Source organism: Myxocyprinus asiaticus, chromosome 11 (genome assembly GCF_019703515.2).
Source record: "Myxocyprinus asiaticus isolate MX2 ecotype Aquarium Trade chromosome 11, UBuf_Myxa_2, whole genome shotgun sequence".
Classification (NCBI taxonomy): domain Eukaryota; kingdom Metazoa; phylum Chordata; class Actinopteri; order Cypriniformes; family Catostomidae; genus Myxocyprinus; species Myxocyprinus asiaticus.
Genome location: NC_059354.1, coordinates 17862445 through 17884991, shown reverse-complemented (window position 1 = coordinate 17884991; position 22547 = coordinate 17862445). Strand labels below are relative to the sequence as shown.

The 22547-nt window shown below is 42.3% G+C and overlaps 1 long non-coding RNA gene across 1 annotated transcript; it reads right to left on the bottom strand.

Annotated features, from left to right (window-relative positions):
- Window positions 1-1380: 1380 nt before the first annotated feature.
- Window positions 1381-16288, bottom strand: LOC127448173 (uncharacterized). The gene is made up of 3 exons (XR_007898474.1): window positions 15884-16288; window positions 15728-15808; window positions 1381-1501 (listed from the first exon to the last, which is right to left on the bottom strand). It is a non-coding gene; the product is annotated as an uncharacterized LOC127448173 (long non-coding RNA).
- Window positions 16289-22547: the final 6259 nt, after the last annotated feature.

Genomic DNA, 22547 nt, shown 5'->3' with positions numbered 1-22547 from the left:
TAGTTACTGAAATTAAATGATAATTAAAATGATAATTAGCTCTTTTTTTATTTAATATGGTTTATCTAATAATATATCAGCAAGTTATGGAGAAAGACTTCTTGATGGCTAATGATGCATTTATGAGTAGTCATTTGCAGTTGTTCGGAGGATTTACTATCAAACCTTAAGAATGTAATATTGCTTTTGAGTGAAACGCACCATAAAATTGAAGGGCAGCAGGACAAATATGGCATTGTTACATTTATGTAAGGTTAGTTAAGAAGAGATATTATTATTATTATTATTATTTCATAATTGTATTGACTTACTAGCACTGATACATAAATCTGTTTCTGTTCAGGTATCTTTTCATGCACATTTTTTTTTTTTTTTATTATTTACATGTAATCCAAATGAATCTCTGAACCCAAGTCTTAAAGCCCTTATATTTTATTTTATATCATCAAAAAGGAACAGAATTTGGTAAATAGAAAAGATATGACTCGCAATTAAATGTTTTAAACCATAATATACGGGGTAAACCAAGTGTTCAAATTTTAAATGTTGAGTCATATTGATGTAAAAAAAATTACATTCAACTGACCTGGCTGTCCACAATGAAGGCACAATTTAAAAAATCTGATATGTTTTTGATTTATTTCCACATATGAAAGTGGCCCAGATCGGATTTGAAATGTCAGATTCAAAGCACTTGAGACTGTTCACACTGTCATCCAGTTAACTGATCTGTGTCACATGTGAGTGAAAAAATCTGATTTTGGCCACACTCAACTGCAGTGTGAAAGTAGCAAAACATTGTTCACCCATCTGAAGAAAAAGCGCACAAGTGTACATTTTGGATGTGTGAAGAAATCACAGTGTATCTTTGAGTGTGTCGTCATCAGTACATGTGGGATCAGCCAAGCAGCTTCAGCAGGGTAAAATAAGAGAAAACCCATGGCCGAGAGATATCCTGGGTCTGTTCCAGCCCTCTGGTCTCCACAAACAGACCTTTGGTGGAATTTAAATGCTGCTCCAGTGCTGCCCTCTGCCTGTCAAAGTCAGAAATACAATATACCTGAAAAGTCCCTTGTGAAAGCAAAACAATAATAATAATAATAATAAATATTCTCCATTACTGTTTCTTAGCAACTAAATTGACCATTTTATAGAGCTTGTCTGCATCTAAAACTATTATGATCTTGCATGAAGGAGCACTAGTTCATGAAGCATCCATATATAGAAATGAATGAACATGAGCTAAGCTGAGATGTATGTAGTTTGTTACAGCTGTGACATACCTGGCCTGGTTCAGCCTGCAATCTGGCCTCCTCTTCAGCATGCATCGCTGCTTCCTCCTCCTTCCTATTCCTCTCCTCTGTAGCCTTCCTTAGCTCCTCCTCTTCCTCCTGCTGTCTGCACAGGTACTACAGTCTGTCAGCCTCCTCCATCTCTGACAGCTTCTTGCATTCCTCCTCCTTCAGAGCGTCCTCCTCCAAACGCTGACGCTCCAATTCAGCTATACAAATGAGGATAGCTGATGATTCACTTGTTCACTTATTAATAAAGCATTACAGAGTATTTGCTAACTATTTAATTACTTATCGTTGAAGTATGAATGTAAAATGATCTTCACACAGGCCATGCTAACCAGTCTAACCTTGACCCCTCATAGAGGTAGTCCGAGTCATAGATACTGTATAAAATGAGTTTGTCACATAAGTATTCATTAAACCACTGGAGTCTTATGGATTACTTTTATGCTGACTTATATGATTTTTGGAGCTTCAAAAGTTTGGCACTCATTCACTTGCATTGTATGGACCAAAAGAGCAGAGAAATTCTTCTAAAAATCTTAATTTGATTTTGGATGGCATGAGGGTGAGTAAATAATAAGAGAATTTTCATTTTTGGGTGAACTATTTCTTCAAGTCAGGGTACAGTATCTGCAGATATCAGCATTTCAAATGTAATACTTTTTAATACACTTTAAGTCCTTCTCTATCATACACATTCTCTGTTCCTCAGTAGTGGAAAGCGCTTCCAACAACAAATATACAAACAATTATAGTTGTCTTTTGTTCAGAATTGCATATAGACTGTGTTTGGTATGTTCTGTTTTACTATTAGCTATGTAGCAGATATTACAATTCATCTTTAATTATTTGTATTTTTTGTAAAGCATATGAATATAAAGTTAATTTCGCTATATTTTTGGATATCCTAAAATAATCTGTGTTGTAAAATATTTTATTTTTACATTGTAATTCATGTTCATATTCATTTTAAAATGAGTTCTTTTAATGTGGGACTTTTATTTTGAAAGCACAGTACAGCGCCAGTTACAGCTATTATGCACAAATTGTGACACGGTCCATAATTTTAGTCTGATATAGTTTTTTGGAGAAACGCAATTTTAGTCTCATTCAGCTTTCAAATGATGTAACTCTTATTTCGAAATTCAATGAGATACTCTTTTTATACTCTCTAACGCTCTCTCTCTCTCTCTCTCTCTCTCTCTCTCTCCCCCCTCCCTCTCCAACTTATAGCATGAAAAAAACATGAATGAACATCTGAGGTTTTGATGAAAAGATACGGTACAAATTACTGAAATGCGTCTTCTCTCATGTAATCATTGAAATAACAACGAAGAAAATGAATGGGGAATATCTCAAGCTCCGGAGCACTCACAGGATCAGTGCATATGTACACTGAACATACTCACACCAAGTGAAAATTGAATGCCCACTCTGTTCTCTATCTGCTATCTGCGTGGAAGGTTTTCATTCAACCTTACAACCCAAGGAGGGAAATGTTCAAACAATAACAATAATAATAATACCTCAGGAAATGTAATTTAAAACTTTTAAATACTTTTCACCAAATTGATTTTATATCTTTTAATACTTTTTAATGACAAACAGATACCCTGTAAGTGTGAACTGTACTAAACTGATCAGCTGCGTTTCCCAAAAGCATTGCAAGCTTAAGTTTATTGTAGATACCATTGGCATCAATGGTTTCTATGATCTACTTAGGCTTATGATGCTTTTGGGAAACACAGGCCATGTTTAGGCCCAAACATACCCTACATAAGTACGTGAATGCGGATGCAGATGGATTTCATGCATCGTTGCATTGTGAAATGTGTCAGAGCTCAATTCATAACCAAACGCAAGTATGCACTGTATTCTCAGCGTTGCCACAAGGGGTGCTACAGCGGATTTTCTTTTCTCAATTAACAACTTTCATGGTGGAGCAGCAATCTGAGGAGAGTCTTACCGAAGCAGTTAGATTATACAGACTGTGGCATGGGGGGGCGTGTTCATGTGTCGGTCTGCAGGAGAGGGAGAGCGGTAAGGCTCGTCACCTGGGTCGTAATTATCTCTTAACACCTGTCTCTCATTATAGTGATGGTGGAGGGAGACCTGAAAAGGCTTGCCAGAGCATCAGAGAGAGTGACCTACAAGCACAGACAGCCACGAGTGCTTTTCTTTGTTTATTATTTAGTCTTTTCCAACGGTTACCGTCGATTGTGTGTGAAGCTGACAATTAAAAGACTGACCTTGAACCTGCTTCGCTGTCTCCTGACTCCTCCATTGCCCACGAACCAAAATCCTTTACAGTGGTGGCAAGAACCTGGCTTTGGAGGAGAACGCTGTTATGGAGTCCTCACCACTGGGCGAAGTCTTCAAGACCCTCACCAGTATCCAGCAGTCCCAACACCAAGCCCTCATGGAGGAATGCCGGGAGCAGGAACAACGCTTCCAAGTCCTGCTCCAGGCACAAGCGGAGGACCGGCAGGTGCTCCAGAGCCTGATTGCCAGGGAGGGGGCTGGCGCTGCAAGTGGCACAACAACCTCCCACCACCAGCCTCCTTGATTACAGCCACCTGAAGAAGGCCAGCAACAGGTCAGTCAGACCCTGGAGCAGAGTCGGCAGCTTTTCTGATCTCTGAGCTTCGGGAAGCACGGCTGCCCGTTCGCGTTTGCGCAGCAGCTCTGTGATGCCTGCCGGAAATGGTTGCTGGTGGGGGGAACCTGCGGCATCATGGAAGCCATCGATCTGCTGGTGATGGAACAGTTCGTCTCCCAACTTCCCAGAGGCATGGCCGAGTGTGTCTAGTGCCACTGCCCAGCGTCGCTGGAGGAAGCCGTCCAGTTGGCAGAGGACTACGTTGCAGCGTTTCCAGGAGGCGGCAAAGCTGCCCCTTCTCTCTCTTCTCTCTCTCCACCCCCTGTGCCTCATGTTCCCCCCATCCCCCTCAGTCCCGCCCAGTTCCGGCTCCTTGGAGGTGGGGAGGAGCCCCGCCCAAACCCCACCCCCGGTCCAGAGGACCCTTCCCCTTGTCTGTCTCTCATACCCCCCATCTCCCTCCGCTATCCCCTCCAGGTTGGCGAGACCGCCCCCATGAGTGTGGAAGGAAGACCTGGGCTGGTCTGGTGGAGCTGCGGGGAAAACAGACACAGTCAGGAGTGGTGTCCAGTGATGGAGGTGTGGACACTGGTCCGGATCCCCGATGGGCAGGGATATATCGGATACCGGTAAGAGTAAAAGGGGATACACATCAAGCTTTGGTGGATACAGGTTGTTCTCAAACCTCGATCCACCAATGCTTGGTGCAAGGCGGGGCATTGGATAAAAATAAGCGTGGGGTGAGGTTTGTGCATGGTGACATTCACAAATATCCGGTGGTTACCACTGAGATACGATTCAGGGGAAAAAGGCATAGAGTTGAGGCTGCGGTTAATTCCCGCCTCACCCATCCACTTATTCTGGGAACCAATTGGCCCAGCTTTAAAAATCAATTGAGAGTAATGTGTGTGGTTGGGTCCTGCAAAGTAGTGGCGTGGGGTGTGACGGGCGTCAACGTTGGCTATTCCCGAACGGGAATTCCCATTCTCAGGGGCTTCCCTGAGGGTGATTTCCCTCTGGAGCAGTCACGTGACGAGTCCCTCAAGCACGCCTTTGACCAAGTGAAAGTAATTGATGGTCAACAGCTCCAGCCCGGTGTTGCGCTCGCATACCCATACTTTTCTATTATCAAAGAGCGGTTGTATCGAGTGATGCAGGACACTCAAACCAAAGAGAATTCAACTCAGCTGTTAGTGCCAAAGAGCAATCGGGAAACACTCTTCCAGGTGGCTCACTATAACCCAATGGCTGGCCACTTAGGTCACAAAAACACTTTGAACCGTATAATGGCCCATTTCTTTTGGCCGGGCATTCACGGGGATGTTGGCAAATGGTGTGCAGCGTGCCATGAATGTCAGTTGGTGAATCCACTGGCCACCCCAAAAGCGCCATTGCACCCTCTGCCGTTGATCGAGGTCCCCTTCGAGAGAATTGGCATGGACCTCATTGGGCCATTAGAGTGGACTTCACATGGCCATCGCTTTGTATTAGTTCTGGTGGATTATGCAATGTGATATCCGGAAGCAGTGCCTCTATGCGACATCTCAGCACGAAGTGTTGCGGAGGCACTCTTCAAAATTATCTCCCGAGTGGGGATTCCAAAGGAAATCCTCACTGATCAAGGCACATCATTCATGTCGCAAACCGACAGGTTGGTTGAACGATTTAATAAGACCTTAAAAAACATGATTCGTAAGTTTGTACTCGAAGATGCTAAGAGTTGGGATAAGTGGCTTGAACCCCTGCTGTTTGCAGTACGAGAGCTCCCGCAAGCCTCCACTGGGTTTTCCCCGTTTGAGCTACTGTATGGGCGCCGGCAGCGCCGTGCTTGACATCATACGGGAAGCCTGGGAGGAAGGACCTTCGAATAGTAAAAATCTAATTCAATACGTTCTTGACCTTAGAGCAAAACTCCACACTTTGGGGCAGGTAACACAGGAGAATTTGCTCCAAGCGCAAGAACGTCAACGCCGACTGTATGACAGGGGCACTCGACTACGGGAATTCGCACAGGGAGATAAAGTGCTTGTATTGCTGCCCACCTTGAGCTCCAAATTACTCGCCAAGTGGCAAGGACGCTTTGAGGTCACATGATGAGTCGGAGATCTCGATTATTAGGTTAGGCAAACGGATAGGGGAGGGGCACGTCAAACCTACCACCTCAACCTCCTCAAACCATGGAGGGAGGCGGTACCTGTAGCCTTTGTAGTGGTAGCTCCAGAGAGGGCGGAGCCCAGGCCGGAGGTATCTACCAAATCAAGTTCATTCATCCCGGTCCCTTGCGGAGACCACCTCTCACTGTCGCAGCTTATAGATATACCCAGTCCCCGATACCCGGTCGAACGAACCTCACAGAGCACCATATCGAGACCACCCCAGGAGTGGTAGTTTGTAGCTGCCCCTATTGTCTTCCTGAGCACAAGGAAAAGATTGTTCAGGAAGACTTAGAGGCAATGCTTGAAATGGGCATAATACAAGAGTCGCACAGCGATTGGGCCAGCCCGGTAGTTCTGGTACCGAAGAGCAACGGCTCGGTCTGGTTCTCTGTTGACTACCGGAAAGTGAACGCGCCGTCCAAATTTGACCATTCGGTTTGTTCAGAGCCCCGGCCATGTTTCAGCACCTTATGGACAAGGTCCTCAGTCTGCACACGGCATATGCCGCCGCATATCTAGACGACATCATCATTTATAGTAATGATTGGCAGCGGCATATGCAACATCTGAGGGCTGTCCTGTGAGCGCTGAGACAGGCGGGACTCACGTCCAACCCGAAGAAGTGTGCAATTGGGCAGGTCAAAGTTAGGTATCTGGGGTTCCACTTGGGTCACGGGCAGGTGCGTCCACAGGTTGACAAAACTGCAGCGATCGCAGCCTGCCAGGTGCCCAAGACCAAAAAGGGGGTAAGGCAATTTTTGGGGCTGGCTGGCTACTACCAAAGATTTGTGCCTAGTTATTCTGATGTCACCAGCCCGCTGACTGACCTTAATAAAAAGGGGGCACCCGATCCGGTCCAGTGGACAGAGTCGTGCCAACAAGCCTTCCTTAAGGTAAAGTCCGCACTGTGTGGGGGGCCGATTTTGTATGCACCTGATTTCTCTCTCCCCTTTATTTTGCAGACTGAAGCATCTGACATAGGGCTGGGCGCAGTGCTCTCACAGGAATTGGGAGGGAGGAACAGCCAGTGCTATTTATTAGTCGCATTTCCCTTTCAGGGAGACAGAGTATAGTACCATCGAGAAGGTGTGTCTTGCAATTAAGTGGGCTGTTCTTACCCTCCACTACTACCTGCTGGGGCGGGCCTTAGCCCTCTGTTCTGATCACGCTCCTCTGCAGTGGCTCCACCGCATGAAGGATACTAATGTGCGGATCACCTGTTGGTATCTGGCTCTCCAGCCCTTTAAGTTCAAGGTGATTCACAGACCAGGGGCGCAGATGGTTGTGGCTGACTTTCTCTCCAGAAATGGGGGTGGAGGGGGAGTAGGCAGGCCGGATTTTGCCCCGGCCTGAGTCAGTGGTGGGGGTATGTGGCATGGGGGGCATCATGTGTCAGTCTGCAGGAGAGGGAGAGCAGTAAGGCTCGTCACCTGGGTCGTAATGATCTCTAACACCTGTCTCTCATTATATTGATGGTGGAGGAAGACCTGAAAAGGCTTGCCAGAGTGTCAGAGAGAGGAGAGAGTGACCTACAAGCACAGACAGCCACGTGTGCTTTAATTTGTTTATTATTTAATCTGTTCCGACAGTTACCGTCGATTGTGTGTGAAGCTGACAATTAAAAGACTGACCTTGAACCTGCTTCACTGTCTCCTGACTCCTCCATTGCCCACAAACCAAAATCCTTTACACAGACATATTTGTCTGTCGTCTTTTTATCAAATACAAAAGCACACACTCCTCAATTGTCAACATGTTGACTTCACCACATCCGGTTTCGTGGCACCTAAAAAGCTCTTTCGCCCCCTTGTGGTTCAAGGTATGTAACCGCCAGAGCAATGCACGAGCGCACGTAATGTATGTAGAACGGGACCACACGTTGGCGAAGTGCTCACGTTTGCGTTTGTGTATATGTGTGATGTATGTTTGTGCTCTTAGCCGAGCACGCAGCTGACATGATGACGTGCACATAATGGTCTTTTGGTGTAGGGGTGTTTACATTTTTAAAGAGACATGACACAAATAGCCTGAAAATACATTTTAAAGATAATAATTATTGCAAATAATTTATTCATGAACTTTTCCATATCCTGTGTAAATTAAATAGTATTTGTCATTATTATCTTTACTAAAATAAAAATATTTGGGAAATTCTCTCTTTATTCACTTACCCTGATGCCATGCCAGATGTGTATAACTGTCTTTCTTCAGCAGAACACAAATAAAGATTTTTAGAAAAATGTTGAAGCTCTGTAGGTCCTTATAATGTAAGTAAACGGGTGCCATCAGGCTGCTTGCTATTTGATGGTCCAAAAGGCATATTTAGGCAGCATAAAAGTAATCCACTTGACTCCAGTCAATCAATTAATGCCTTCTAAATCAATAGGTTAGTGTAAAAAACTTTACTATAAAAAATTGCTTCCTGTCAGAAGACAAAGCATCAGTAACATAACATATGGCGCGTTCACTCGAGAAGTCTGAATCGTGCGCTTTGTACACAACAGAGGAACGAACGTCACGTGAGAGTTAGTTCATTTCAAACAGCAATACAGCGCTGGGCAGAAGCAAAGATTTAAAGTTAAAAAAATTTAATTATCGATTTGTTTCTTACACCAACCTATCAGTTTGCTTCAGAAGACATTAATTGATCCACTGGAGTCATGTGGATTACATTTATGCTGCCTAAATATGCCTTTTGGACCATCAAATAGCAAGCAGTCCGATGGCACCCATTTACTTACATTGTAAGGACCTACAGAGCTTCAACATTTTTCTAAAAATCTTCATTTGTGTTCTGCTGAAGAAAGACACTCAAACACATCTGGGATGGCATCGGGGTAAGTGAATAATGATAGAATTTTCATTTTTGGGTGTACTATTCTTTTAAGTCGAGACTTGGCTGGTAGGTTGAAAGCTGTCTGTAACGTAACGTGCAGTCGCATAATATGATGTTTATATTCATTGATCCAATAAGCAGCCTTTAAATTTGTAAGCATTGAAAGGTCATAAATTTCATTGTTATCTTTTTATGGATAATGGTTTCGGATGTAATTTGCTTCATGTATACTGAAATATGATACATAATAAAAGATCATGAAATATATTTAATAGTATGTTTAATTATGTAAATTATACATATTAATGAACTGTGTCTTGCATTGAAAAAGGGGCAGTAAATAAATTCTAATACAACAAATTAGAAAATTGTTACATTTTTTCATTTAAGTCCATTTTTTCATGTTCACCTGGCATTCACAATTGATACTGTGCAATGCACACCGGAAAATGCAACATTTAGAGCTGTTTTGTGTAAAAGAGTTGCTAAGTCATTTATTCAGATGATGTTCTGTCTTGTAAATGCAGGCTAAATTAGTGTAAAAGTACTGTGCAAAAGTTTTAGGCACAGATGTTTTACAAAAACATTCGTCTTAAGATGGTTATTTTATATCTTCTGCTTTAGTGTGTCAATAAATATAAATTTTAGATTTCCCTTTGCAAACAGAAGAGCAATCCGGGTGGCAGAAGATGAATCTCAGTTGCCTCTGTGTCTGAGACCGTCAATCCACGCATCTTATCACATGGCTTGTTGAGCGTGTTACCGCAAAAATGTAGAACATGTGGAGACCCACGCTATTCTCTGCAGCATCCATGAACAACTCACCACGCACCCCACCGAGAACCACACATTATAGTGACCACCAGGAGGTTACCCCATGTGACTCTACCCTCCCTAGCAACTGGGCCAATTTGGTTGCATAGGAGACCTGGCTGGAGTCACTCAGCATGCCCTGGATTCGAACTCACGACTCCAGGGGTGGTAGTCAGCGTCAATACTCGCTGAGCTACCCAGGCCCCTCTCCTATTCCATCTTAATATGCAGAGACAACTGTTGTGTTGTCCGTCTCAATAACCAGACTTTGTCGTTGCTTTATCAACTTTATTAACCACTATCTCAACTACATGATTACTCTCCTAACTCTCGCGATCTCTCTCTTGTTCACACCCCCATTTTCGTGATATCACTACACTACATCCCTCCCTTTGTTACTATTAGAGAACTTATATACCCCCAAATAACAAGTTATCTTCAATTTCAACCTGTGTTACTGTTACTCTGAACATAATATTTACTACTGCTATATTGTTTCAATCTAAACTGACTAAACAGTCAACAAACATTCTCAAAATATTTACATAAACATGTCCTTGAAACGAGCAGGTTTCTTAACCACTCTACCACTCCGGGTAGTCAAAGGTTTCCTACAGGAGTCTGATACTGTAACTTTGTGGCTCTTCTGAGAAATCTGACTTGACCACTGTCTCTTGAGTTCCCTGATCACTTTGTTTTTCTGTAGGTTCTGGTATGCTAATCTCCAACTGAATGGGAACAGAATGTGCTTCACATTTCTCACAATCCTAGAGCCATCCTCTACATTGTCCATTCCAAAGGAATTGTCCGATATGTGCCTCAGAAGTATATAACAAATATCTCTATACTTAGAGTCCAGCTTGCCATCTTCCATACTCGCCAAATATACTACGTCTCCCAACTTAAAGTTGTGTTCTTTGGCTCGTCTTGCCATGTCTGCGTACTGCTTCATTTATTCATTGTAGCTTTTATGATGACTTTCAATGTCTTTTGTTTCTCTTTTGTCTGTGATGAGACTAGGCAACTTCATGCACACATCTCGTCCAAACATCAGATAAGCTGGTGTCTCACCCGATGCTCTACATGGTGTAGATCAATAGGCAAGAAGAATCTTTGAGAGATCTTCTCTCCAATTCCTTCCCTCACTTTTAGCTGCTTTGAAGGCTTTCTTCAAGTAACAATGAAATCTTTCTATTTTACCATTACTTTTGGGGTAGTAAGGTGAGGCCTTGATGTGCTTAGCTACACTAGTTCTAAGAAATGCCTCGAAGACTTTGCCGACAAACTGCTTCCCATTATCAGTCACTACTTCCAATGGATACCCAAATCGGGCAAATATTTTCATCATTTCCTTGGTAACAGTCTCGGAAGTTATATCAGCAATGACTACTGCTTCCGGGTATGACGTGTAGTAGTCTATAACAGTAAGTATATAGACATTCTGAATAAGACCCACCAAATCAACACCTATCTTGGTCCACAGTCTAGGTGGTAGTTCTAATGGATGCAGTGGTTGATCGTCATGCAAGGGTTGATTCAGAACACACGCATTACAGTTTTTGACCATTCTTTCTACCTTCTACCTATGTCCATATTAGGCCAATAGAATTTGCTTCTCAAGAATTGCTTCGTGCGAATTATACCTTGATGTGTCTCGTATGCAATTTTAAAAGCTTGCTGGACCAGTGCAGAAGGAAGAACTATCCTGTGTCCCCGCAGCAAAGGACCATCATGGGTTGACAACTCAGCTGAGCAGCGTTTGAATGGTTGTAAGCTTTCAGGAATTGTAGCAGGCCGTTGTCCTGTCTCCACTGTGGAAATCAGTTGTGTCAATGTAGTATCTTTCATTGTTGCTCTTTTAAGTTCCTCAAGAGTCAAGGCTTGTACATCCATCATATTTACAGACAACACTCTGTCCATTTACGTGTCCACGTAACTGTTGTCCTCGGTTTCCGGTAAAGGAAGTCTAGAAAGTGAGTCTGCAACATTGTCTTTACCTGCAATGTGTTCAATCTTGTAGTCTTCTCTGGATTGAGCATATAAATGAGAGGTCGATGATCCATTTGAAGAGTAAATCTGCCTCCCCACAAATACGCTTTGAAGTGTTCCACCGCCCATATGCACCCTAGGGCTTCCCACTCTATCTGAGAGTAACGCCTTTCTGTGGGTGTCAGAAAGCGGCTCGCATATACTACAGGTTTCTTTGCTCCATCTTCTTGTGTCTGAAGCAAAACTGCTTCAAGTCCGACTGGACTTGCATCACTAATCACAACTGTTGGAGCATTTATGTTGAAGTATGCTAGGCATGGCTCACTAGTTAATTCTTTTTTCAGTCTTTTAAATGCATTTTCTGCTTCAGATGACCACTGCCACTCTTGTCCTTGTCTGGTCAGTTTCTGAGAGGCTCAGACAGATTTGCATAATTGGGAACAAACTTCATCAAAAATCCACAAATGCCTAGGAATGAACGAAACTTTTTTCAGGCCTGGGAGCGTTACAAACTGCTTCAACCTTTCGTGGATCTGGTTTTATTCCGTCCGCTGTGACAACGTGACCCAAAATCTCAATCTGCTTAAGTCCAAAGAAACATTTTTCCTTATTCAAGGTCAGTCCTTTTTCTTGGAATCTTTGAAAAACATTTCTCAGTCTTTGCTCCACCTCATTTTCATTTTCAGCAAACACGACCATGTCATCCATGTAGCACACCACACCTGGCATCCCACATAACATAGAGTCCATGGCTTTCTGGTATGCTTTAGGAGCACTAGACGATCCGAACGATACCTTCCTAAAATGGTAGTATCCTCTGTGTGTAATGAATGTGGTCATTTGTCTGGATTCAGGTGCCAGATCAACTTGCCAGAAGCCTTTGCGGGCATCCAGTTTTGCAAACACCTTTGCTCCCTGCATTGCTTGCAGTATACTGTCTATTGTTGGTACAGGGTGTCTTTCTCTTACTACCGCTTTATTCATCTCTCTCAGATCTACACAAAGTCTCACTTCTTTAGTGTCTTTTTTTGGAATGAGAAGAATGTTTGACACCCATTCAGATCCTTCGTGCACTTCCTCTATGATTTCATCTTCCAGCATTTTGTCCAGCTCCTGATTCACAGCCTCTACCATCAGGTAGAGGTACTCTCCTTAAAGCTTGATCTACAGGTGTGACCTTTTCATTCACTGATATTTTATGGCTGTAACCTTTGATTTGTCCCAGTCCTTTAAACAAAGACTGATATTCAGCCTCAAGTTTCAAAAATATTTCTGATGAAATTTAAATTGCATCGACCTGGTCTGTGGTATTCAGAATCTTTAAGTCAAAACATGACTGTCTTCCTAACAGCCAAGATGCCACTGTTGGGCCCTTGAGCAAGGCCCTTGACCCTATCTGCTCCAGGGGTGCTGTATCATGGCTGACCCTGCACTCTGACCCCAGCTTAGCTGGGATATGTGAAAACAAATAAATTTCACTGTATAAATGCAAAAATGTATGTATAATGTGTGACCAAAATGAAGGCTTCTATTCTGTTGTCAGTCCACATCTATAACACTTGGTGTCACTGTTGTTCTTTTCAAGTCGCCCTCTGCTGGCATTTTGTTGTTTCACTTTTGCGTTGGGAGCTCTTGTACCCTTCATGAAATTAATGTGATTGTCTTTTTCTTTGGTATTGTTTTCTGAAAGCACTTTAGACTCTGCTTGGGCTGATTCAAAAATTTTAGCAACAGTTAATGCTCTTTCCAACGTAAACCCTTCTTCCTGCAACAGTTTATCTCTTAATCGTCTATGTGCACAATTCTCCACGAGTTGATCTTGTATCATATCACGTTCTAAAGCTCCGAACTCACAAGATTTGGCCAGTTCCCTTAACACGTTCACAAATGTGTCAATCGTTTCATCTTGTAGTTGAGATCTCAGTCTGAATTTGTGTCTTTCCAGCACAAAATATTTCAGTGGAGTAAAGTAAGCATCCAGTGCAGCTACAGTCTCCGTATATGAATCTTTAGGACCTGGGAGATTTGCAGAAATCCTCTGCACTGGAGCAACAATACAATGCAAAAAAGTAGCGCGTCTTACTGCATCGGCAGCATTGATAGTTCCACTGGCCAACTCAAAGAAACTGTAAGAGTCTTTCCATGTTTTGTATTCTGCATACAAATCCGAAACTCCGAGGTTCAATGGAATAGGCGGCGATAACTGAGCCTGTGCGACATGTATCAGTGGTGCTCGTGCTACGGCTTCTTCCCCTTTCCTGCCAGCTCTGTCAGTCTATCAGATCCAAATTTCGCTTCCAACGACATTTGAACGGTAATCCTAATCATTCTTTTTATGTGTTCATCCTCGTCTCCATTTATGTTGTGAGGTTCGTCTCAATAACCAGTCTTTGTCGTTGCTTTATCAACTTTATTAACCACTATCTCAACTACATGATCACTCTCCTAACTCTCGCAATCTCTCTCTCGTTCTGTAAGTGAACCAGTAGTGGGTTCATTTTCCCCAAAAGTATAAACACTGTGGCTCTGTGGTGCTTTCCAAAATTGATCTGCTTGTTTTTTTAAGCAGTTTGGCCAGCTTGACACAGCAACATTGGCTCAAACAATGGCATAAGTTTGGGGCGGGACTATCTGTTTTCCGACCAATGACATACAGAGGGTTTATTGGTTTGAAAGCGTTTATTTTTGTCATTATTTTGGTGATACTAGTGTCGCAGAAATTACACACTTCAGCTTTATAATTATGAGTCAATTCTTAGAGTTCCCTGCATCAATTCTCATAGTTTCTGCCTAAGCGGAGTGTGCCAAATATGTCACTTATGAGGTTCCATGACAACTTGGATGCTGCCTTAAGGCCCAAACATACTTCACGCAATTACACAAACACAGACGTGAGCGCTTTGCCAACGCATGGCCAGCATGTGGTCCTGTCGTACATACATTACGTGCGCTCTTGCATTGCTCTGGCGGTTACAAACCTCGGACCACAAGGGGGCAAAAGAGTTTATTAGGTGCCACATGCTTTTGTATTTGCTGAAAAGACGACAGAAAAATACTATGTTTGTATAACACTATGTAACACAATATTGTCCTTGATAAATTCAAGGAGAACATGGGAGCGTACTCGGAGGAGCAAGGTGAGCGCTTCCATCAGGATATACTGGACTTTAAACGCCACTACCAAGGACAGTATAATGAGAACATGATGGGATACTACATTTGGGGGCTGATTCGTGAAAGTGATTTACAGTATAATCGTAAATCTCGAAAAACTACTCACTTCTAAATCTTTTGTAGTCATTTTTGTATTACTTTAGTATAAATACATGTTAATTTGGATTCATATGTTGTTTTTTTCTGACTTTATGTGAACGAAAAGACACAAATTCACCCATTTTCTCATTGGAAATAGGTAAATTTCAAAGTATCACTGTTCTGGTCACAAAAGCAAAGTTTGTGGGGAATAATAGCCAGTTTCTATACTTTTGAGGCATAAGCAATTAGGAAATAACACTTACTACCCAGGAACCCCCCAAAAAATAAAAAAATAAAAATTTGTTACACAGTGTAATCTAACTGGTTTAGTAAGATTCTCCTCAAATTGCTACTCCACTATGATAGTTGTTGATTGAGAAAGAAAATCTGCTGTAGCGTGCGTACTTTAGGTTATAAATTGCATTTTGACACACATTTCACATCGCAACGACGCATGAAATCAAGCTTGCGTAGCAAGATGCGTCTGTGTTCACGTACTTACGTAGAGTATGTTTAGGCCTTTAGAAGGCTACTTATGTAGGCAGTGTGGCATTTCACTAAGTTTTCAAACAGAGCTATTATCTCTACATAGATTCATTTACAACAAATGCTGATTGACATTTTTTCTTCTTTTTATCTTTAACTCTTGGGTTGTTAGATTTTGTAGGTCCTTCCTTTTCTTTCTTTTCTTTTTCTTCTGCAGATTAAGAGGATAATATGACAAATGTACAGACTGAAAATAAGAGAAGCCAATTGACTAGTATTTAGTACGGTAACTTACTAGCTTTGGGGTAGCAGTGATATTGTCAGGGACTCTGGTATTCATTTCTTTGTCAGCCTCTTCTTATGTTTTCTTTTTCTTCTGCAAATTAAGGGGAAATTAATGACACGTGCAGACCGCAACCAGGAGATAAAGGCAAATACGTATTTAACTCACTTGCTTTGCAGTTGTAGTGATATCATCAGGGACCCTGGTATTCTGGCCCTCAACATCTATATGAATTTGAACTGTCCTCCCCTTTGATTTAAATTTTTATATTTGTCCTCACTTTCTCCAACCGTGTGTGTTCTGCATCTTCTGTTCCATCTGTGTTCTTGGAATGACCCTTGCTGTCTTTGCTGTCAAGACTAACAATAATGCATATCAAATATGAATCAGAATCGACTCGCATAAAGTGCCAGAAGTTTGTAAGTCTGGTGTTGCCATTAAGATATAGCCCAGACAGAGAGAGAAGGAGTGAGAGAGATTGACTGATCAGAGCTAAAATCTGGAGAGATACCATAATCTCTTCTCTGCTTTCTCACCTTTCACAGGGGGCTGAGAAGGGTTTTGGCTGAAATTTGAGCTGCAATCAAAAAGTGCTGGAGAACGGGGCGGATGGAGTGACAAGACGGGGTGAGAGATGGAATGCAAACAGTGATTAGACAGGATATTAATGAGTCTCAAAAACTTTGGAGCCAGGCAGGTTGACCTCTGCCTGACCTCTGACCTGAAGTCGCAGCCTGCTTTGTGTATACCCAAAACACAACAGGAATGCAAGTAGCTGATGACTGAAGAGGTAAGATCTGATGAAGTGGCGGAAAGTGAGAGGGGGCCGAAAGGTTAAAACTTGATGAGGGACAAGATAAGAATTTTGTTAATTTAACTGAGCAAAATAATATAAACAGTTCCAACAAAACGCAATCCCTTATCCATTATTTATTTGGAAAGAAGGTATGCATGTGCACACTGGGAGCATTTTTCATGGAATTTATTGTCATTTGAAATCCAAATACACAATCATGTCAATTATTCTTACCAATCCTGCACATCAGGACAGATTTTATAAACACAAACATAAGAACAGGAACATTACATGAACTAGAGGCTCACTCTGCCTCCATTGGTAATCCTGTCTGGATTTCTGTCGACTCCCTGAGGACTGATAGCAAGCACTGCACCTTTGGACTTCCTTGACCCAGGTGTCACCCACGTTTCCGGCTGTAAAGTTGCTGTCTTTACTTTTCTGCTTCTTTGCACTCCAGCATCCCCCTCCCCTGAAGATAGAATCACGTTTCTCAACAATTCACAGTAGTTGAAGTTTAAGTAAAGCATTGAAAAAGGGATTTGGAGTAAGTGAGTCGTAAGTAAAATAGGAGTTGTGTAAAGAGGCTCAGGGTGTCTGTTACTTTTAGTTTTGTACACCCAACTTACTTGGAACTCAGGCTTTTTGACACTACTTACATGTTCAATTAGCCGTGCTAATATTTAGTACAGCAGCATGATTTTGAGGGTGATATTGCTATTATAAAACAATTCTTTAAACTAAAAGTTAATAACAATTTACTTACATTTTAGACACTACATGGCCAGTTATGTTGTCTGTTTTTTTCTCCGCTAATGAAAATAGCTCTAAAGGAAGCCAAAGCAGGATCAAACGAGTTGCCGAGCAACCAATCTGGTCTCACAGAAACATTACTATCCCTGATAATCGAAACACATCTAAACACTTTTACTATAGCATATGTCTTGTAAGATGATACATTTTAACGTTTGCATTACATAACCAACTACATTTAGAAGCTTGTACATACATGACCAAATTGCGTGGTAGCTCAACTGACTGAATGTTGCACTTGCAAAGGACCGGGTCTGAGTCTCAACACGTCAGTTGAAAGTGTCATAAAAGCACCGCAAAATGATGTGGTCGCTTCAGTAATTACATTTTTAATCTCACATTTGCTTTTTATGACAATAATGGTAAGGTTTAAGTTTAAGGTTTAGGGTAGGAATAAAGTGAGTTTATAAAGTCCACTGTGTGGCACTTATAGCAATACAATTTTATCCCAAACAGATGAGGTTAAAAAGGAATATTCCTGGTTCAATACAAGTTAAGCTCAATCGACAGCATTTGTGGCATTATGTTGATTACTACAAAAAATTATTTTGTTTCTTAAAAAAAAGCAAAAATCTGGGTTACAGTGAGGCACATAAAATGAAAGTGAATGGGGCCAGTTTTTGAATGTTAAAATACTAACTGTTTCAAAAGTATAGCCACAAGACATCAACAATGTGCATGTAAATATGATTTTAGTGTGAAAAAAGCAACAACAAAAAAAGCTTGCTAACCTTTTCTGTGTAAAGCTAAAACCAATTTTACAACTTCGTTGCCATGACAATGTAATATCAATAAAACCTAAAACCCTAAAATGACTGTAAAAATTACAATTTAAACAACTTTACAGCTCAAATAATACATGAGTTTTAACAGAAGAATTAATGCAAGTGCTTTTATAAAATTATAAGCTTCATATTTCTGCCTTCAAACCCTCTAAAAACAAACACTGTCAGGGTTTGCCAAACCAAGAGATGAGGACCCAGATGCAAACAAAGCTCTCACGATAGAGATAAAACAGAAAAAAACATGAACAAACCAACTAGATAAACAAAACTAACTAGACTTGAAACAAAAACAAACCCACTAGGGAGAGAAACAAAGACAAAATCAACAAAACCAACTAGACCAACAAAACATGACTGAATGTCTAAGAGAATAAAGACGATGAACTGGCATCCCAAAACAAACAAACCAGAATACAAACAAAAACAAAACAAGAACCAATATAAGTCCAGGTAGAGGGAGCAGGGATAGAGGGACAGACCAAGGTTGGGCTGGAGGCAGAGACCAGGGCAGAGCTGGAGGCACAGACCACAGTGGGGCAGGATGGCAGGAGTCAGACCAGCCGATGGAGGGAGGGTGGGGGAAACCCAAGGGGAGGGTTCAGTAAGGGGGTGTGTTCCAGTGGCCTGGGAGGAGGCTTCAGGTAAGGGATGGGGTCCGACGGATGATAGGGAGGATCCAGGAAGGGGTCAGGGCCTGCTGGCCATGGAGACAGCTCCAGGAAGGGGACGGGGTCTGGTGGCCAGGGAGGTGGCTTCAAGAAGGGAGTGGGGTCTGGCGGCTGGGGAGGAGGCTCCAGGAAGGGGACAGGGTATGACTGGTCCAGAGACTGGATAAAGTCAGGCAATCACAGGACAGGGATGTGGCCGGGCAGACCAGGAGTGGGCAGTACTCGCATACAACAGGGTTGAGGAGAAGGATGGCAGTGGCTGCTGTGCAGGGGTCAGGCTGAGTGGCGGCCGCTGGGCCAGGAGTGCTGGCGGTGGCAGGGGAATGGCCTCTTGTGGCCGGGAGCACTGGCGGCAGCAGGGGAATGGCCTCCGTAGCCGGGAGTGCTGGCGGTGGCAGGGGAATGGCCTCTGTGGCTGGGAGCATCGGCGGCATGGCCGGGACCGCTGGCGGCAGGACGGGAATAAGACCAGACTGTGTGGTGACCGCTGGCGAGGGACCAGGCTGGGTGGCGGAAATGGCTGAGAATCGTCTCTTCCTCCACCTCTTGAGTGTGGGTGAAATGACAGCGGGCTCAGCCACCTCCTGCGGGCTACAGCGGAATTGGCTGCCTTCTGGGGAACTGCTGGGTAAAAAGAGGCATTGCCTTTCTTCCTCCTCCTCCACTTACAGGTCATCGGAGGACTGGGGATTTGGCAGGTTGGGGGAATGGAGCTGTCAAAGGAGGTAGGCTCCATAGTCAGGTGTTATCCTCTCCTTGCGATGGTGCACATAGCTCACAAACTCCCAAAACGAAAGAATCTCCAGCCTTCCCATCTCCCAGGGGCCGAGGGGGTCCTTAAGGCAGGTGTTGAAAATGTCCTTAAGCTCAGCTTCCTTGAAATTCAGCGCATCTGCCACAATGAGGAAGTCGCAGGCAAAATCTCTGACATCACCTTCCCCTTCATGGAGGGAGTAAAGCTGGTTGATCTTGATCAACAGCTGGCTGCTGGAGCTTTGCTGGCTGGGAGATGGGAAGAGGAAGATGCCATTATGCCTCCGCTGGGTCCAGTACTGGCCAGTTCGTACTGTCAGGGTTTGCTAGACAAAGAGATGAGAACCCAGATGCAGGATGGCAGTAAATGGGCTTTTATTTGAAAATAAGACAAAAAACAGAAAACAAAGCTCTCACAAAGGAGATAAACAGAAAAAACAAGAACAAAACCAACTAGAGAAACAAAACCAACTAGACTAGAAACAAAAACTCTCACAAGGGAGAGAAACTTGACCAACAAGATACAAACATGACCGACTGTCCAAGAGAATAAAGATGACGAACCGGCACAAGACAGAGCCCAAAGAGTGGGGACAATCAACTAATAATCAGACAGATAACAGGCAAACGAGGGGGCAGGGTAATCACAAAAGACACAAGTGCACATGGACATGAAAAACAAACAGCCAAGTGCACTCACACAACAAGAGACAAAGCACAAAAGAAAACTAAACATACAGAGACAAGACTGTCAGGATCCTGCCACAACAGTAAAAACAAGACTACATAGAGAAGGCAGTATCCTGACACCCACGTCCATTGTAGTCCCTCACTGTAACCTCGATTTTTGCTTTTTAAAAGAAAAGAAGGGATGAGTCGAAAACATTTTTTTGTGGTTATCAACATTATGCCACAAATGCTGTCGATTGAGCTTAATTTGTATGGAACCCAGAATATTCCTTTTTAACCTCATCTGTTTGGGATACAGTTTTATTGCTTTAAGTGCCACACAGTGGACATTTAACCTTTGAACTGCAGCATGAGCCACGTAATATAATTTTGCAAAAATGTCGCCACAGTCACATAGTTTTCATGAGCAACTCATAGACCTACAGTGAGTGGAGTGAGACAAACAGTGTTTGAATCGTGTTTGTCCAATCAGATTAATGGACTGGAACAAACTGTATAACACCATTTAGAGTTTTATATTGGATCAGCATCATTATTCACTGTGTTGCTCTGTTGAGTAGTAACCCAGTTGCTGCGTTTACCTGTTCTGCTGGGCTGGTGAGTTGAAGAGCTGTTTTGTTCCTCTAATCTCTCATCAGGTAAACATACCTTGAGAGAGATGGACTAAAACTCAGTCAGATTAAAGCAGCAGTTAATGGATCACTCATAATAGCATGCTAAACAGTATACAAGTGCAAAAATGAAGATTAAGCTGTGTCTCCTGTTGCAGGTTTTGAATTCCAAAACTATGACATAGTTGAAATAATGTAGCATTTTAGAGTTGGGGTAAGTAACAATAAAGAACTAAGTACTTTGTAAGGCTGTAACCACCACTTACTTAGGATTGGGGGTAAAAGTCTAAGAATTGGTCAGTCTGAATATTGGGTTACGTAGAAGTTCAGCAGTAAAGTTTTCAAATGAAATGATAAAAAAATAAATCCTGAAATTTGTAGTGACAAACGGCACCGTTTCCTGAGAATTCACAAAGGTCAACTCTCAGAAGGTTGCAAGACGGTTTAGACTCATAAATCATCAAGGCTTCTCCGAAGTCACAATCATAATATTATGTTAAATGGTACAGAAGCTAAAGAAAAAGTCTCGCCTTTGACTTGTAGATGCTTTTCACAAAATCAGTTATAATGAAAATCCCTTCCTGGCCACAGAAGTTTAAATAAATCATTCTGGTATTATGTTCAAGGATAGGTGTGGTAGAGGAAGCCTCACCCATGTCTCCAGAATTTTTGTATTGTAGGAACCTAAACGATCCTGTCTCTTCCTGGCATTAGTCTGCACTGCAGGTTTATTGGCCTTAAACAGAAAACACCACCTCACAAATTATGTTGTGATTTTCACAACACCAGTTATGCTAAAGAATTCTCAGAGGTTAATGCTTTTGTTTAGGCTCATAGATCATCAAGGCTGTCTGGGCACAGAATTTTAAGTAAAGGTCAAAACCCTACAGAAAATGCCCGATTAAGGTTACAGTGCAAAGTTCTTGTATTTTTGTCATAGCTCTGCACAATGTTAAGGATCACAGAGAAGGGAAATATCACTGGTGCCAAAAAAGCACTTAACGGTGCCCTTGAATTCTCAAAAAAAAAAAAAAAAAGAACAAATAAATGTAATGATAGACTTTGCATTGTACTGTGCATTTTGATCAATTAATAACCATTGTTGACCAGCACATGCTTTGTTCCAAACATGACTAATATGAAGACAATTATTTGAAAAGAAAAGCATGCTGGCTTTGTCAGTGTAATTGCATTTTCTAAACAAGAGTGACCAAAATAATAAAAAAATAAAAATTGGGAACAGAATTGGCCATGATTCAAGGGGAATTATCTCAGTTTGCAATAATGAGGTGGAATGCACTGATATTTAGTTCATGGTTCATTTCTTCTCTCTCTCTCTCTCTCTCTCTCTCTCTCTCTCACCCACTCACTCTCTCTTTCTCTCTCTCTCTCTTTCTCTGTGAAATATTTTATAATAGATTATAAAAGTGTCCCTCACTCTCAGCAGATATAGGACGTTTGGTGCTCTGGGTAGGATGGAAAGGTTTGCTAAAATTCATTCAATTCTCACTGCTTTAGTATTATGTGTGGTGACTTAACCTGCAAACAGAAATCACAAGTTTGTGCTATATTTCTACAGTACATAACTTAGAACTCTGACCTTAAAAGTGATTCCATTTTTTTATCTTCTGTCTGTTTAATATGGAGAGACAATTGTAAGTAATCCATTCGTAGGTATATTTCCCCAAAAAGTGTAAACACTGTGGCTCTGTGGTG